Here is a 19,848-nt window from a genome sequence, read left to right on the forward strand (position 1 = left end):
AGTTCTTTTGGGTAAGTGTTAAGGGTAAGAGAAAAAATCATCTTGTGGCTTGGCATAAAGTTTGTAAACCAAAGCTAGAAGGTGGTCTGGGCATTAAAACGCTTTATGAGGTTCATAAAACGGGTTTAATGAAGACGTGCTGGAGATGGACAACTGAGAAAGGGCTATGGATAGATTACCTCAAGAAGAAGTATCTGAAGGATGGTAATTGGTGGTTTCCTTCTAATACAAGAGGCTCGATGCTTTCGAAAACTATTTAGAGTTTTCTTAAACCAACAATCAGTCTTACAAAAAGATTGATTGGAGACGAAGCAACGTCTTCTCTTTTTTTACATAACTGGAGAGATTCTAATCCCTTAATTGACCATTTTTCAAATGAAAATAAAAACATTTTGGTGGTGGAGATTTGGGGTCAAGAGGGTTGGAACGTCTTTAGGCTTAGAGAACTTGTTTAGGATAGTGTTGCTGTGGAAGAGATTCTTGCATCAAATATTTAGGAAAGGAGTTATGATAGAAATATCTAGATGGTGTCAAAATCAAGGTTGTTTTCATCTCGATCGGCATGAGAATCATTAAGAAGCAGGGGAAATGTTTCTCAAATTTGCAAGGTAATATGGAATACAAAGGTGCCTACTAAGATGAAGACTTTGGCATGGACGATCTATCACAAAGCTTGTCTGGTAGACCAATTATGGAAAAGATGGGGTATGTCCTTGGCTTCAAGATGCTTTTGTTGTGAAGGTAAGGAAGAATCTGTTGATCACCTTTTTTATCATGTTCTTTAACGTTGGAGGTGTGGAATTTTTTTAGCTACCACCTGCTAAATGAGCGAACAAAATTTATGACGCCTAGCTTATTACTTAAATGGGGCCAATCGACAAATTCCCAATTCGGTATTGTCAGTGGAATGGTTCCATGGGTAATTTGTTGGAACATATGGATAGCTAGAAATAGGTGTATTTTCGATGGCTTGAAGTCTTCAGCCCAAGGTATCATTTATAATTGTCTAAAATGGGTAAAAGAATTTGAGAAACATCAAACTTTTAAATATCCATCTTCAGATAATGCTGTTCGGAAGTTATCGGAAATTGGATTACATAGAAGATAGATTTCGTGTCGTTGTATAGTTAGAGTCTGCTGGGAAATACTGCCCCCAGGTTGGTACAAACTAAACACTGATGGATCGGCTATCTGCAATCCAGGTTTAGTAGGTGGAGGTGCTATTCTTCGAGACAAGCATGGAGATCTTGTGGAAGAAGGTCATTGGAATTTCGGAGTAGCGGCTAATAACATGGCAGAAATCTATGTTGTGGTAGTTACCTTGGAGAGCTTTGATCTAATTGGGGAAAAAATCATCATTGAAATGGATTTAGAAATTATAGCGAAAGGCCTCGCAAACCAAACAGTTTCCTGGAGACTAGATGAATGGGTGCATAAGGCAAGGACTATGATTTCGAAAACAGATGTTCGTGTAATTGATATTTGGAGATAAGCAAATGCAACTGCAAATGCACTTGCTGTAGTAGCAACCCACAACCCTCAATCGTTAATATTCAAACAAGATTTTGATTTGTCTTTAAATGTAAGAAAAGCTTATAATGGAGATAAGCTCGATCTTCCCCAATTTAGATATGTAATTCATTAGGGCCCTCCCTATGTATGTTTTTTTACCAAATTATTACATTTCATCTTGCTTGCTTAGCAAAAAAAAAAAAGTAATGTTCGGTAGGAAGTTATATACGGTAGGTCCAAATTGAATTTGGTAAAACAAGTTCGGTCTGAATATACTGAATAGAACTATAAAAAATCTTCAACTTCTTTGATCCGAAATCATCGTTTTTGAAGGTTTTGATAATGATTTTTTCAGCATCTTTAAATGCAAAAATGTATAAGAATAATTAAAAAATGAAGATTTTGAAAAGAAAAAACCTTAAAACCGAATATCCATTTATTCAATCTCTAAGAAGCTCAAAAGGAGATGAGGTTGAAGTAGAAGAACAAGAAGATTGAAGGAGAGAGAGAGAGAGAGAGAGAGAGAGAGAGGCAGACAGTAGAGAAAAGGAGAGAACAGAGAGAAACGATGGTTTAGGTTTTTTGATCAATAAATGTAGGTGTATGGAAAAGGGTAAAAATGTAACTACCTATTTTTTTTCAATTAAGTGGGCACGGTGAGCCTATTTGGTGGGCACGAGTAGCATGTCCCATTTATTAATGCATCTTAACGTGTGCCCTCAGGCACATGTTTTTTTTATTATTATTGATAAGCTGGGGTTAAAGGGACCCCACCCTAAAACACTACTAGCGAGTGTAGGTATAGATTAAGTCTTCCTCAACAATTCTCTAAAGTTCATGAGGAACATTACATATATCTTCAATAACGAAAAAACCATCTGAATAAGTACCTAATTTCGCTAAATAATCCGCTGCCCAATTTGTTTCTCTCCACAAAAACTCAAACGAGCAACTCACAAAATTTTGGCTACGTTATGCAATTTCATATATCCTCAGGGACATGTTACAAAACCCATTAATGTGATTTCCCGTTATTATAAGATCTTGACTTACCACATCTTTGTTATTAACAATGAAAATCCTAAAGGACTTCCTATGATACTGCGCTGATGTAGCAATGTGCAGATTACCATAAAAAATTTTCCTTGAGGAATAAAATTTAGAGTAATGATTTTCTTACACCACATGATGTAGCATTTGATAGAACCATAGATATTTTTTCATCGGGATACACAAACGCACATATTTATGGGGATGTCCAGTTGTCCATCTCGAGGAAAAGGATCTGTGGTTCTAGCCCAGGCCACATTTGCAGGCATATCTATGTCAGAGGGGGCATCAGAAAATCATGACTCTAAATTTATAATTATCTACACACTGCCACAGCAGCAAATTGTTGAGTTTAGCATCATAGGATGTCACCCTAGACAGCTTTATCAAGAAAGAGAGCACCTTGAGAGTGACTCCTGTATTCCAAATCTAATAAATGCACCCCCCAACTTTAGTCCTCTTGGTAGTCACAAAATTAAAATTTTTTTTTTTTTTTTTTTTGAAAACTAGTAAAATTTTCCAAATTAAAGGTTAGTTAATTAATCGGCGGATTGACAAATTAATTGAGATTCCTTCAATAATCATGGAATAAGATAACATTTTTACCCTTTACCCCCAAAATTTTAGATTTTTCTTCTTTCAAATATGAAGAAGAAGATAGGGTTAAGAGAGAGTTTGAAGATGATGGGATTTGGTAAGAAATCTAAGACAAATATTTAGTAAGATTTTTGAAAATTTGCCTACTTTTTTACGAGTCTTTTCCAAATTTATCTGAATTAATCAAATTGAGCCCTCACCAAGTAGTTACTGAATCCGAGATTTGTTACTATGGTCTTCTCTATTAAATTAATGAAAAATGTAAGCTAAAGGCCCTCATCTTCAACATTCAACCTGTATTATGTAGGATAAATTAGACTTTCACCCTTTATAGTTTGGCATAATTCTATGTTGACCGCCTAGGATTTTTGACAATTGCTCTTACCTTGCCTATAGATATGTAACAGGCTTACTTACCCTCTTTCCATCTGATTGCCATCAAACGAAAATTAAATATAATTTGTAAATTTTTTAAAAGACTATATTACCCTTTTTAAAATGGCTTTCTTTTTCGTAAACAAAGTATCCTTGTAAAAAATACATTCATGCATAATAGTATGAAAATATTTAGATGGGTATTTTTATCTGTATAATTTTTTTAATAAAAAAAATATCAAATATGAGGGTGAAATAGTAATTTATCCTATTATGGTGAACATAGAATTATGCCAAACCATAGAGGGTCGAACTTTAATTTATCCTATTATGTACATCTCTAGCTAAATAAAAAGTTGATTTTCTTTGTAAAAACTTTTTGGACACACTTTGACTCGAACGTTGACCAAATAATGTTGAGCCCTCAAAATGACCAAAGACTTCCTAAGTGGATGGTTACCAGATAATAACTTCCATACAAGTTGATGCAGGACAATAATTATGATGAATCCAAGGTCTAGAATAATCGATTATACTATGGGAACCTTAATTTCATTTTCATCTTTATTTGTGTGGGGAAGCCTAGAGAAATGTAGTTTCGAGTTTATACTACATATATTAAATGTTTGAAAAAAAAAAGAATATGGTTCTACCTCTTGAATAGAGGTGGCCACCCTGGAAAGGATGCCATTGAATTGAACTTTTAGAGTAAGTCCCACTGCATGGTCATCAAGTATTTATGAGTAATCAATGATTTGAAAATAAAGGTTCAAAGGATATTTTTTATCTACCTTTTTCCTTGAGATTAGAACTCCAATGGATTAGAGACTATTCACTTTATCTGATGGTTAGGACTCACTTGGTCATGTGGTTGAAATCTTCACATCTACTTGCAGTGAGGGCCAGCTCAAGCATAAGAACACTTAGACAACTGCCCCACAATTATAGAAGGACCCCAATAATTTTGTTAAGGATTATTTGTTGATTAAAAAAAAAACAAAAACAGAAACATTTAGTAAAACATGTGCAGTTGTGTATCCCAATGAAAAATTCTATGGTTCTTGCACCTGACACATCAGTGAGATTTTGAGTTACCCTGTTAAGTTGTCAGGTTGAGTTCCAAAATCTGGACTATTTTATTTTTATTAAATCCCTTTCACGTTGGAATTGGGAGCTTTAATATTTTTTCAATAAATAAATAAACAAATAACTTAAAATAGGGATAAGATCTCTCAGATTTCCCTGTTTTTAATTTTATTTTATTAAACCCCCTTGTACGTAGGAATTGGGATGTAAGATTGTTGAATAATGCTGGAGTAACACTGTTAGGAACATCGTGGGGGGTGGGGGACATTGGTGGGCACAGAACCATAGATGCTTTTATAGAGTTCTCACTCGTATCTAGACAAAAAGCATCTATGGTTCTTACAATGAGGAAGATCTTGGATAGTTTACAAGTCTGACATGTGGAATTTTTAGCTAGTCACCCACAAAACTGTTTTTAACAATCAATGGTAAAGAAAGGAGCAAATCCAAACTGAGGCTTCGTACAACCATTATTGCCAAACCATCCACCATAGCTTTTTCCTTCCTCCATGTATGTAGAAATTTATAGTTGAAGTTCCTCATGAGTCTTGTAATTAATCTGATCAAGCCAATGGTCCAACCTCCATGGATAGCTTGATCCTTTAAGAATGTTTACAATTAGAAGTGAATCCATTTTTCTTTGAACATTTTTCCTTCCATGTCAAAGCACTCCATAGTAGTAATCAACATTCTACGCTCCGGAATGTTATTTGTATGAGTCACCAAAATACAACTGAGCAGCTGCAACAAGGTTTCCATACTCATCTCTTAGTACTCCTCCACGTCCAAAAGGCCCAGGATTTGTTAAGCAAGCACTATCGTCGACATTTAGTTTAAGCCAGTTATTTGTTTGTTTCTTTTTTTTGATCGATAATCTATTTGTTTGTTTCTTCCAAGCAATAGTTAGTCTTTTTTTTATGAACTGTTGTATTTCATTCATTGATAAGATTTTCGTTTACATATATAATTATATAGGTAAGACTAGCTTTAATGTTTTGTCTCATTACGTTTCTCAATATATTGTTGAGCTGATAATGGGTCTTATTAGATGCTTAGATAGATTGGCAAGGTGGAAGGCTTCTGATCATGCATCAACAATACTAAAGTGAGATCCCCAGCTTATAAAAATGCCAAGGTGATACCAAGCAGAGGGATAACAAGCCCTTTATTGAAATGGTGCACTTTTTTTTTAAGGCTAAATGTGACAAGAGTTGTGGGATGCAATCCTATGTGGTCTTCACTTCTTTGGAATTTTACAAGTGGCAAGCTATACGGTTCTTGCTATTTCATGGTTTATCCAAAACATCGATCTAGTTGTCTTATGCATTCTTGATTTTTTATCTTTTTTATTAATATCCCTTATTTGATTTATCATGATAGATGAGAAAGTCTTTATATCGTGGTTTATCTTGTAATAATGTCATACGTCCTTTCACACATATTTGTATCATCTCGAGGAGACACATCTCCATACATAATGGAAAAGGAAAAAGTTGCATCAAAAAGAGGCATCCCAAGAAACTTTCATGTCGCGTATTGTTTTAAATTAGTTGTATGGTTTTGTTATTTGGCATTATGTTACTTGGGGCGTCGATTCACTTGATTCAATTTGGGTCGTGATTCTTACATAACCTAGTTCATACAAATAAAAGTTCTTCTATCCCCCAAGAACTTGCAAGAATTTTGTACGATGATCTAACTTGTAACTATTCTCGTTGATCTAATATATAAAAGGGGGGTCCTTTGAACCTAGTTTACCGATCATAAAAAGAATTTAATGTCATAGACGGTATTAGATTAGTTGTAATAGTCACATAGTCACATAGAAGAAGATCTGTGTCATAGGGGCTTGTCATCAATTTTAAAACACAGGAACGATATTAACCAAAACCCAAAACAAGGGTATCTCTAATATTTACGAACATAGATTCGATATTTTTCAATTTCACATGTTTGACCTTCATTTTTCCTCGCATTTTACTTGGTTACAAGTAAAATGTACTAAAAGGGAAATAGAAAGACCCAAGCAAACATAATTGTGTAATCTTAATTACACTCAAGCAACCTCACTACATATTATGAAAAAGATAATAAACCCATGAAGTAGAGGATCTCTCACAATTGCAAGGGCAGCTACTTATTACATGAATATCACTCTAAATACAAAGATAAAACCATCAAGCTAGAAGGTCTATCACAACTGCTGGGGCAGCTACTTATTACATAAGCATCACTTTATTAAAACACAGATAAACCACTAGGAGGACCTCTCCTTATTTTATATATATCCATATCATCTACAAAGTCAGTGTAGATGAATTGGTACTGGTGGAGGGTGACCGTGATGTGGTGGTGCTGAGTGTGGTGGAGGGTGACCGTGATGTGGTGGTGGTGAGTGTGGTGGAGGGTGGCCATGAATAGGAGGAAAATGTGGTGGTTTGTGTGGTGGAGGATGAATAGGAGGAAAATGTGGTGGTTTGTGTGGTGGTTTGTGTGGTGGAGGATGAATAGGAGGAAAATGTGGTGGTTTGTGTGGGGGGTAAGGACGAAGAGCTAAAGAAGGGGTAAGGGTGAGAGTCATCACCACCCCAAGGAGCAACACCAGTAGGTGTAGGACTACTGACATCTTCAAGATTTTTAGTACAAAACTAGACCAAATGTGGAATATTTAGGCTTTATGGGGTGGTTTTTTATAATGGCATTGGACCTCTATTAGCCTGACACGTGTAATCATCAAGGCTAATTGAGTTTAGATGCGGACTCAAACCTATAATATTTAGTGTCAGATCTGTCTTTTGTTCATACATTTATGATTTCCGGAGGGTAGATTAAGTTAGACATACCTAACCACATTTTGATGAATATCTGCCACACATAACTATATTTTTAATGAGTTGTGATAAAATGACTCGCCAGATGGCATACTCAATCAACTCATTGACGTGACAAGTTCCAAACCGTAGATCTTTCTGCCTCAAGATATATGATTGCAGTCCCTGTAAAAAAAAGTGTATCTTGAGAGAGCCATGCATCCCAAGATGGAAAGATTTACAGTTTCCAAACTTGTCCACATCAGTGAGCCTATTAAGTATGTCACCATTTTAATTGATGCCATGAGTTTCTTCACCTTGGTCTTTTCTTACGGACTAATAGAAAATGACCTAAAATACACTCTTCTTTTACGTCTAACAAATGAAGATACTCTTGATAGTAAAACGGGGGACCTATGTGTAAATCATGTACCACACATGTGAAAATTAATTTGAAGAAATGATGCAATCATCTTGAGGTGAGCTATAACTCGAAGAGTTTTGATTGTAGTGTGAGCATCGACAACCTAAGGTATACACATGGGGAGGACATCCTCCAAAAATTGAAGTATTGCACCCTTGATCTTAAACCCTTTGATTATTACTATTATAATGATAGAAGACCAAATAGAAAACACTAAAATTTAGATCCCAAGAATGCCTCTACCTTAACATTTAAACTTATTATAATCAGAGTCATTTTGATCAATAACAAAGAAAATTACAATCTCTCATTGTGAAAATCACGGTAATTAATTTTGAAAATTACAAAACATATCTTTTTTCCTAAGTAATCATTAAAATCAACCTTTAATTAATATTTTAAAATACAAATAAATCCTTTACATGTGCTTGTAGATGCCACTTTCTAGTAGCATTTAACGTGACATTTATCTTTCTTGACTCGTCGTCTCTGTCTATGGTTTACTTTGACTTTTTCTTTTGTTGACTATTCAAAAATCCATAGATGTGTCAAATACCTGATGGTCCACAGAGGAACTAAACGCAAATACTATTGCAGTACGTTATCGGTAGTAGCATGGGTATTTTTTGTTGGTCTCCCCTGTTAACTATATAAGGGTAGTTTTGTAACTGACGTGGGTAATTTGTAAATTAGGGATGCCATTCAATACACGTGGGTTCATGTGATTGGTGAATCCTAAATGTTTGTGAGCAAAACATTATTAGTAGCAACAATTCATTCAGATATTGCATGAAACCCCACCTTCCTATTCATCCTTTTCTTATTTTCAAAGGATGATTGATGATTTTGTATTGAAGGCTTCCTATTGGTCTTTTTCTTATTTTGAATCAACTCCCTAACGTGATAAGTATGGAACCGTACATCTGTACACCTCGAGATACACACACTTCACCATAAAAAAGTGTATCTCAAGGGAGTCGTGTATGCCTAGGCACACAGATCTACGATTCACAAACTTGCCAACGTCGGGGAGTCGATTGAGTATGCCACTTGGCAAGTCATATTATCAGGACTCTTTATAAATACACTTTTTTATGGGGAAGTGCAATCGTGTATCCTGAGGGATATAGATCTATAGTTCGTGAACTTGTCATGTCAGGGAGTCGATTGAGTACGCCACCTGACGAGTCATATTATCAGGACTCTTTTATAAATTGGAATACGCTCAATTAATAAATGCGGATCATTAGGAATTTGGATTTCTTGCTGTCTCCAAAACGCCAATCTCAAAAATCCAATTTATGGGAGCAGAATAATGATAACGAGAAGAGTGAATAAAATATATTTTTTTCATGGACGAACTTGGGACTATGGAGTCCCTTCCCTTTTATTCTTGAGTAGGGATCCGGTCAGGTGTCCCTTCCTAACCAATGTTAGGTGGCACTCCATTTTTATTCCACGTTGAATTTTTGGGACCCATTGACCATATGGATATGTGGTCCATCCCATGATGAATTTACATATAAAAAAATCGTTGTGTTTGATAGCTTGTATCCACTAGATCTAATCTCTTGAAAAAGAATTTAAATCCTACGATTAGAAGTCATTCTTAAGACACTATTATTATCAATGGATGCACATCACCAACCAAACTGATTCTTTGTGTGTAGATTTAACAAAGGATGGTCCACATTCCCAAATGGTCAATGGGTCACAAAAATGCGTTGCCACCTGACCTTAGTTACGAACGAAACACCTAACTGGATCCCTAATCTTTATTTAGTGTCATGATAATATGACTCGCTAGGTGACATACTCAATGGACTCCCTAACGTGACAAGTTTGAGAATCGTAGATCTGTATACCTCGTGATGCGTTATTGCACTTCACCATAAAATTTTATATCATGAGGGAGGAGTGTATCTCGAGGCGTACCAATCTACAGTTCCCGAACTTGTCCATGTCAGGGATTCGATTGAGTATGCCACCTGCCAAGTCATATTATCAAAAAAAAAAATTATTTATTATTGAAAGATGAATACAATATTAAAACTTATAAACCAAATCCTTAGCGAGGATTAATATGATGCCCGAAGTTTAGGTCCACAACGTTGCTCATGATCTGTGATTAAACTTGTGAAGCAGGACTCACGGATGAGATGAAAAATAAAATTAATTAATGGATAAAATAAAATCTTCATTATTATTATTCTTTTTGATAAAAGAACTTAATTAATTATTCATTCCTTAAATTAAAGCCCCGAATTTTGGGTCTACAATGCTACTCATGATCCATGATTAAACTTGTGACCCAAAACTCGAAGTGAGATAAAAAAATAAAAAATTAATTAATGGATAAAATAAAATCTTCATTATTATTATTCTTTTTGATAAAAGAACTTAATTAATTATTCATTCCTTAAATTCATGCCCCGAATTTTGGGTCTGCAATGCTACTCATGATCCATGATTAAACTTGTGACCCAAAACTCGAAGTGAGATAAAAAAAATAAAAAATTAATTAATTGATAAAAAATATCTTCATTATTATTCTGATTGGTAAAAGAACTTATTTAATTTCTCATTCCTTACATTCAAAAATTCAAAACAAAAAGGAAAAGAAACACTTTTTTTTATTATTTCTTCTAATAAAAAAGGAAAAGAAACACTTAAACATATTATTGGAAGTCAAATTAAAACCTTATCCCTATTCACCCCTTAACATCAATTAATAGAAATCATTGTAAGTGAGAAATAATCATTAAATAGTTTCCTCTTGATATCATGCATCATCATCACTCCTTTCAACCAAAATCTGAAATTTTGAAAATAAAAAATAAAAAATTTACAAAGCACTATTATTTTGCAAAAAAGTATGTGAAGATGTTAAATGGGTATTTGATAATGTGGAAATTGATGAGAGAATGTAGGGACATTGTGGACAATTTATTTCGGCCCGGGTTCCACCTTTACAGAGAGAAATTCAGAGATTAAAGAGTTTCTTTGGTTATGCTCAACATGGGAGTGATCAAGATTAATACGGATGGATCCTCTTCATTAGCTGGGGCATGCATTGGTTTTATTGGGAGGGATCATGATGGTCATTCTAAATTTGTAGGTTGGGCTTCAGTGGAGGCAATGGATGTTATTGATCAGGAACTAATGGCCATTATAGAGGCAGTAACTTATGCGGTTTCAACTTATCGATCAAAATAATAAAAAAAAAAACTTTTGTGGCGAGAAAGGCACTTCAACATATCAAAATATGTAAGTAATCAATTGGTAATATTAATGGATTAATAAATGAGAAAGGTCCATATAACCTCAGCTTACTGATAAAAAAATTAAAATGCTAAGACCCAAATATGCTTAAAAAATAGTTAGGTGTTGATGAAGTGGAAAGTTTAAGTCTTAACCTAAAGAATGTAACATTCTCGATAGTTATAAATATTCTTGAGGTAAGGGTCTACATCTGTTATTTTTGTAACTCTAGTAGTTCTAACAATACCATTAAAAAGCTTTTTTTTTGTGAATTTTAGAGAGAGAAACTATCAAAAGAAAGGTTTAGGAAGATTCGTTTTTCTCCATACTTGTGGAAAAGATTATAGAATCACCATATTTTCTGTGTGTAGTTTTTCCTATTTGAATTAATGCCGGCATTTTTATCGGGTAAATCTTGAAAGGAGCTTCTCAATGGTGGTCGTCCTTCCTTGTTGGATAAAAATCTAGAATTTTTTCCTGAAATTAAAAAAGGAGACACAGTTTTGATGCCTGAAGGAGCTATAGTATCTTAAGCAAATAGATGGGAGAATTCTCTTGTGGGTTATCTTTTAAGGAAACATCCTTATTTTCATGACCTAAAAATTGCAGTTCAAAGGATGTGGAAAATAAAAGAAAACATGGAGATGCTATCCATGGATGATGGATTCTTCTTATTTAAATTCAGTAATTAGGAGGATTGCAATATGGTTCTCAACTCTGCTATTTGGAGTATTGGAGGGAGACCATTAATTCTTCGAAAATGGTCAATGGATTCGAAACCTATGCGAGAAATGCTGGCAACGGTCCTAATATTGATTCGTTTGCCTCAGTTACCAATTCAGTATTGGTCACCGAGCTGTTTGACTCGTATAGGCAGTAAAATTGGAATTCCGTCGCATTCTGATGGGGCAACTACGAATAGATCACGTCTTGGGTTTGCTCATATATGTGTACAAATTGATTCTCTTTGCACTTATCCAGAAATTATTATTTTGGAGAGTAAAAGTAAATCAAAGAATATCTTATGAATGAAAGCCAAAGCCGTGTAGGGTATGCAATAATTTTGATCATATTCATGATCAATGTCTGAATGTGCAGCAGAAGAAAACGGGGACAACTGTCTCATCCTGGGCTGCAAAGCTAGTAGAAAAAATAATAAATTCAATAGGACTGAGACCTAGAGAAGAAGAGTCTGGTGGGACCTATGTGCATGAAGTGAGTGTAAATCTAGAAGGAAGTTCTGGAGATTTGGGGACCGTTGCAGAAGTAGCCATGGAGGATTGAAGAAAGAAGATACAGATGACGTGGCAATAACAGAATCCTTAAATCAAGGAGTTTTAAATTCAAAAAATATGTGTGGAGATGTGGTAGATTGAGTAAACGATCTGGGTGCGCAAGATTCGTATGTGAGGCTGGATTCCACTCCAACGAAAGATGGATGGAATCTGGTTGTTAGCAGACGTGGCTCTTCGTCTAAGGAATGTGGGTTGGATTTGAGGATCCATAATGACATGGGTAAACATATGGATAATCCGAATATGGAAGCAAATCTCGAGGTGGTTTTGAGCGTTCAACCAATGGGAATTGAAAATGTTTTTCAAGTGTTAGATAATGATGAGGAAGCTCAAGATTCTAATGTTTCATAGCAAATTGGGGACAACAGCTCTAAATCGAGAAATTTACAGAGTGAGAGGCCAGATGTAGTTAGTATTATGAGTATTAAATCTACCAAGAAGCAAGGTGGAAAGATAAATAATAAGAAGAATGTGGTGGAGGGATGCAACAGAACGACTATAATACCTTCATTTAAAGTTTTTGAAGGCCATCATCATAGCCTAAATCTATAGCTTGTATGAGTCACCATCATAGCTTGAGTAAATTAAACAGAGAAGCTGTCTTTTTGAGCTTGAAACATCTTTTTGTTCTTTATGGACATTACTCCAAAACATGGCTTTTTTCTACTTAGTGTGAATACTTGGGCTTAGGCTCATTTTCATTCGGATTGGATTATACAAGTGCAATCCAATTCCAAGTTAAAAAATAAATAAATAATAAAAGAAAATAAATTAAAAAAAAACCTCCAAGTACAAAGCATGTGCTGTCCATAGTCTTTGGATTATTTGAGATGATATCATAATATATAGATATATATGTATATCATTTTGCAACAAAAAATGTAAAAGCTTCAAAAATTCACAAAAAAAAAAAAAATTAGCTTATTTGATTCTTCATGGAAGACAAAGAAAAGAAGGAAACAACTTTGGATTCATAGTTCTATTGGTTTGACATGTTGCAAATTTGAAGGCATACCCATATCTATATATATCTCTTGGGCTTTTCCGCAAGATTGCAAATTGAAGTCACACATGGCTAGTTCCTTCAAGTTTGAGACCTCACAATTTTACCTCAACGTTCAACTTTGGATGAAAGTGGAAATGACGGCATAAAGGTTTGACGTCACCAAAGTATCATGTTCTTGTTGGGATGTTCAAGGATACATCTTCTCTAGTTACACATTTGATAATGCATCCTTGAGGGGGTTTTTGTAAGCACCAAAATTTTGATGAGGTCTTTACAAATTTTATAAATAAAAATCCCTAATTTTATTAATGGGCCTCAGATTCAAATTGAGTTCATTAACTGGGAACGTGCCCCCTACAAGCTTGGGTTTTGGACTTTCGCAGATAAAGCCCATGATCTAAACAATATCAAGTGATCCACATAAATATTGGGCCTTATATCCAAATAAATAAGTTTGGCCCCATAATAATCCATTAAGTCTTTAAAATTGGATTTGGAAAAATTTAACCTTTTAAACAAATCAATTAAATCTCTTTTAAGTTGGGATATAATTGGAAAGCTAAATTACCTTTAAGTCTATAAATACGAGAGCCTTTCTCATGGAGAGGGGATCTGGATTATTTTATCTCAGAAGACAGAATCTCTCTTTCTAGAGAAGAAGAAGCTCTCAAGCTCTCCTTCAAAGATAAAGCAAGGTTCTTCAGAGATCTAGACTCCGACTAAAGAGAAGATCAAGCATAAAGCTCTTCTCTGGAAGTCAAGAAAACCTTCTCAGTCGATAATGTGCGAAGTCCGGAGAAAAGATCTACAGAAGATCAAGCATAAAGCAAAGCTAACGTCAAAACATCCTTCTCAGCTGATAAAGCGCGAAGTCCAGAAAGAAGAAAAGCTACATACATCATCATCATCTTTTTGTATTTGATTGTTAATCAGAGGAAACACTAAGATCTGTATCTACTTTTCATCAAAAATCAATAAAATCATTTGCGATTATATTTCATGAATCTCAAGGTAGATCCATAAAATTTATTGTCGACACCCTTAAATTTCTCATGTGGATTCACAAAATATAGATGATCATTAACTAAGACCACCACTTAAATCTCAATAAACTTAATGACCCAAAATATTACATTGTAAATTGCCACCCGTACTTGTAACCATGGTGCACGTAACTCACTTTCTCTTTCCATTTCACTTGCATCTTCCTTCGCATGGGGGTTATAATTGACCTTAGTTGACCTTGAACATATCTAAATTATATCAATCGACTTTCTCTTAACTTATTGTCCATTTTTCAGATCATGTAGGATAAATTCTTTGGGCCCTACATTTTTGGATGTCATTTATTTGATTTATATTCTATTATTTGTTCAATTCCTGATTTTATGAAAAGAAACATGCTAAAGTAACTTGAAATAACACTCAAAGTAGATCTGCACTTTGCAGAAAACTACCGATCTTTTTCTCAATATATGAGTGTTATATAGTTAAGGACCATTGATGGCAATATGCACACTCGTGAAGTGCGGTGCGATGCACTGCTACGATGAGTGTTATTTGGAGTCACTGCAGCAAGGCTTTTATGATAAACATTTTAAAATGTAATCAACTAAAATAAGATAAAAAAACGAAATTCATATACGTGCCATGGAAATTCACTCTAATTACTATACCAAATAGAAAACTAAATTATCGTTAGATTCGTATTTAATTTGCAGAAAATAACTCAGTATAGCCATATTTTTGTCAATATTAGAGATACCCCTGTTTTGGGTTTTGATCAATATCAATGGATTTTGAAATGGTTGAAATGCCCTCTTGACCAATGTCTTCTTCAATTAGACTATCATTGACCTAAAATCCCTCTATGAACTACTGTATAATGAGATAGTTCTAGGATGGCAAATCATAAACACTGAATCGAGTGAACCAACGAACCAAGTTGTAGAAGCCCATAATTTCTTTTATTATTATTACTTATGTTCTTTTCATTATTTAAATATTATCTTTTATTTTGAAAATTCCAGTTTTTCTACAACTTTTACTTTGTGATCGGTGTGGATCCTTGGGTCTTTAAAAAACCCGTAGAACCATAATCCAAGTCTTTGAACTGAGACCCAGGTCAAGAAAATAGCTTTAGAAATCTTTTGCTGTTTTTTTTTTGTTTTTTTGAAAGAGTTTGGAATCTTTGGTAATTTTTTTCCAAACCTTCTAAAGTTTCCTTTTAGATGTATATATTTTCGAGTTGTGCTGGAGTAACATTGTGGAGGATATTGTTAGGGATCAGCTGACGTGTGCGCATGCTAGAACAATAGATGCTTTTCATCGAGATACAAGTGAGATCTCGATGAAAGCATCTATGATTCTGTGCACAACGATGTCCCCCATGATGTTCCTCACAAAGCTATTTCAGAATTATTCTATATTTTAAACTTTTTAGAAGATCAATCTAGAGAGGGATTTAAGGGGACTTAAATGAAAGACCATTCCAGGAGAGCAATTAAAGGAAAAATGTTTCCGACATTTATAAAAGGTGGTGGACTATTACCTACTTGTACCAAAATCTGAAATTTTATACCTTGAATTTCCCTCCAAGTTTTCAATTTCTATAGGTACTAGGTGTCCCTACACAATTGGATGACTGTTGATCAGATTTTTCTTGGGTTCTGGGATTGGTCCACGTGGCTGGAAATTTAGGGAGCTTTGTTAAGAAGGGACAAGTGGACTTTACTCTTTTTGGAAAGTTAGCCTAGCATGGTTTAGAAATTTTGAATGAAACGAATGTTCTCTAACTTTAATAAGAGGATGGGATGATTAACATATCAATCAAATTAAGAAAAGTGAGATGACTCCATGAGGGGAAATCTTAACCATAGTAGCTCCTTTCTCTCATCTTCATGATCACTCTCTCATATATTTCACTCTGTTGCTCTCTTTTATTTTGTTTGGCTGCCTTTGTTTATGGGAGTAGAAGGAGAGGACGTTCCAACCCTTTCTAGGTTTTCAATATATGGTAGTTAGAGAATTGCTTAGAAGTGCACAGCTGCCCCTTGTTATGAATGGCATTGAATACTTAGGATATTGTATTGGTTCTTCAAATAATGATTGATATGATGGCTTGGTATGTTCATGTGAGCAAGTAGGCATAAGCCCTTAGGTGCAAAACCCTGAAGCCTTTGAGGAAGATCCTCAAGTGGGACAAAGAGTGTTCAGCTGACCTGGTGTGAGGTTCAATGGGTTTAGACCACATTTACTTGGGTTTGGGAGTCATCACCATTTAAGGAGTTTAAGATGTGTATAGATCTTATTTGCTTTTTGAATTGATTCTTGGTCATTAGGATGATAATTTAAAATTAGAGCACGAAACCATGGATCCGTCGAAAGATCTTCTAAGTTAATCTCATTCATAACACGATTTCGCTTCAAGCAATGTTTCAGTTACTCCCTTTCTAAGGTAAGAAGTGGTGGGACTAACTTGGACTTTCTTTTGAAGAATTTTTTCTTAAGACTATAAGGACCTATAGGAATAGACAGTAAAAACCTATCAAGATTACAAGTAATAACACTTAGGACTTCAGAACTAGATCAGTAACGATACTTATATGTTATACAAAATAAACTAATTAGAGATAAAAGAAAAATACATGGATTAGATGCAAATATGTAAAAACTTAATCTCAACTCAAGCATGATTTGAGTTGAGCATCTCCAGATTTAATATAAAAAAAAACTCCTACAAAATTGATAGTTATCCCAAAGAAATCAATATTGACCTCTAAGAAACCTATTTCTAACAAGTAGTCATTGAGTTATCTCTAAGGGCTTGATAACGGATTCTTTGATTTATATTTCCATATTAATTATTAGTTAGACACTAGGACATATGAACAACAAGGAAAATGAGATTTCAATACCACAATTAGCAAAAGAAAACTTAATTCATCTCAAAAGCACAATATTAAATTAAAAGATGAAGAAAAAGAAAGGAGCTCGTCAATAAAATAATGCAAGTAAGCAACAAATACCAATCTTAACCAAAAATTAATTTTCAGTGTATTTTAAAACACTAAAGGAGAACGACATTAAGTAAAACTGTACCTAATCTTGTTGTGAAATGTGCTCTCTATGTAAGAGTAATGTCGATAAGCATTAACAATTAACAAACCATATATTGAAACAAACAAACAGTAATTAGATTGTAATTAAAAGCTGCTATCAAAGGTAAAAATATGAGACTTGGTCAATGTGTGTCTTTTATGTTATTGGGTTTTGTTTGAAAACTCCATTTTCTTTAAGGTAATTATAAAAGCACTCTGGGAATTAATAGAGACAACCCACACATAGCTGAATTATTTTGCCTACTATAGGTTAAAATTTTTTAAATAAGCCAATTTTTGGTGAGGATGATCTATATGATGTCTAGATCATTCTCAACAAAAAAAAAATTCGGCCCCTTCAAAAACTTCTAACCTTATCTAAACTTATTTTCAAAAAATAAAAAATAGATGATTTACGATTCTTTAACTTGTTTTGATGGGACTAGAAGTTTCAGAATGGACAAATATTGGAGGCTCCAATGTCTTATTTTTCTTGCGAAGTATTCCATTCATTTATCCTAATTTGGCAGACAAATAAGGGATTCATAAATAATTTAGTAGAGAAACACTTAGATGTAAATCATGAAATTAAGACGTTGCTCTCTTGTCATATCAAGTGTATGTGATGTTAGTTGAGAACTTGCATTGCAGGAGTTCATTGTTGCATTCCGTATATCAAATTACATGCACATTGTTGCAGGGCATTAAGAAAGAACGATCTTGCTAAGGAGTTACGCTACTACCCAAAAGTCAATGTACTATACAATAGTTTTCCTTAAGAAAACCTTAATTGTATATGTGCTTAATGCTAGAAAAGCGCTCTCAACACGCAGCATCAGGAATACTTCGGATTCATCGGTTGAATCCAATTGATTACTATGCTTTCAACAATGGTGCACATAACACCAATTAAACTACAAATTTCATCTTGAGAATACCGCATCTGGAGGCCTAAGCCATTGGATTGTCTTGGGATGCACAAGGGTATAATGCAACAATTGGAATATGGTTCTCCTCAGGATTAGTGCACCATTTTAGAAATTGTCATAGATGAGGTAAGTCTAGGAGTGTCAATGGGTCGGATCATTAAATTTTATTGATTTTGGTTTCTAATATCATTCCTCCCCTAGATGTTTAGGTCTTGAATCGTTCTAGGCTCATTGGCTAGGCACAAAATTCTTCCAAAGAATTCCTTTGGCCAAGTTTTGAATAGCAAAATTCATCCCTGTATCATTTTCTCTTTAATATAATTACTTCATTAGTGAAAACACCTTACGATTCTCATGTGGAATCATAACCTAGGTTTACATAGTTCTTTTTCATTTTGTCTATTATTGACCTAAGAGCCCTGTACGGACGATCTTCCTCTATATATGAATCAGGTTTGTTCTAGAGTACTATTGAATGGTAAAACCCGAACCAAATATCAAGATGGCCTGGCGGCTTCTTTGGGTCGGATGTCTCTATTGATTTATAAATGCTTCATAAATAAATTTGGACTTTTATTATAGGCTAACCAGTGGCCCTAATTTGGTATACTATCAACGGATGGGGCCTGTACTCTTCAACTTATCTACAACAAAATTAAATGGCATTCTTTAAAGCTTCTAACCTCCATTCAACACCTAGGAGCCAACCCCCATTATGTGTGTTTCGACATGTCAATTGTAGGTGGCTCAGAGGCTCAGACTACATAATTATTGTCCTATACGGTTTAGGCATAGATGTGAGATCTTCAAATAATAGTCAAATCCAATTAAAAGATTGGACCACTAGATTGTTGTTGGTGATGTTGATTTTTGTTTGTAGGCAGATGGAGAAGGCCAGATAAACATAAAGCTGATGGGCCTAATGAATGTGATTAGGGCATTCAATGACGAGGAGATATCCTCAATAAAAATCAGTCTATTCCAAAATTTCTAACCACAATATTCATAAACTACTACACAAGAGCTTCATAGAGTGTAAGGGGTTGGTTAATCTTGAATTCAACTGTAGGTTCCCTTATATAAGACATTCCCTAGCTTATAAATCCTATTACATGCAATTCTCCAATCCCTATATGCAACCCATATCCCTTCTTAAATGGATAAAAACTAAACCCCTAAATGTAATAAATCCTAATTAATTTAGAATTGTAATTGCTCAATTCTTATTTATCTAAATATGATAACTTCTTTCAATTAAGAGTCTTCCTTACTGGTATTTTTCCTTAGCCAGACAAGACTAATTATGAAATGCGACACGATATATAGGTCTAACATAGATATCGGGATAAGCACGACGTGAAAAATGCCCATATTTAAAGGCCCAAGGCTGTTGAATTTCATAA

The sequence above is a fragment of the Akebia trifoliata genome, chromosome 16 (assembly GCF_017979445.1).
Source record: "Akebia trifoliata isolate Shusen 1 chromosome 16, ASM1797944v1, whole genome shotgun sequence".
Classification (NCBI taxonomy): domain Eukaryota; kingdom Viridiplantae; phylum Streptophyta; class Magnoliopsida; order Ranunculales; family Lardizabalaceae; genus Akebia; species Akebia trifoliata.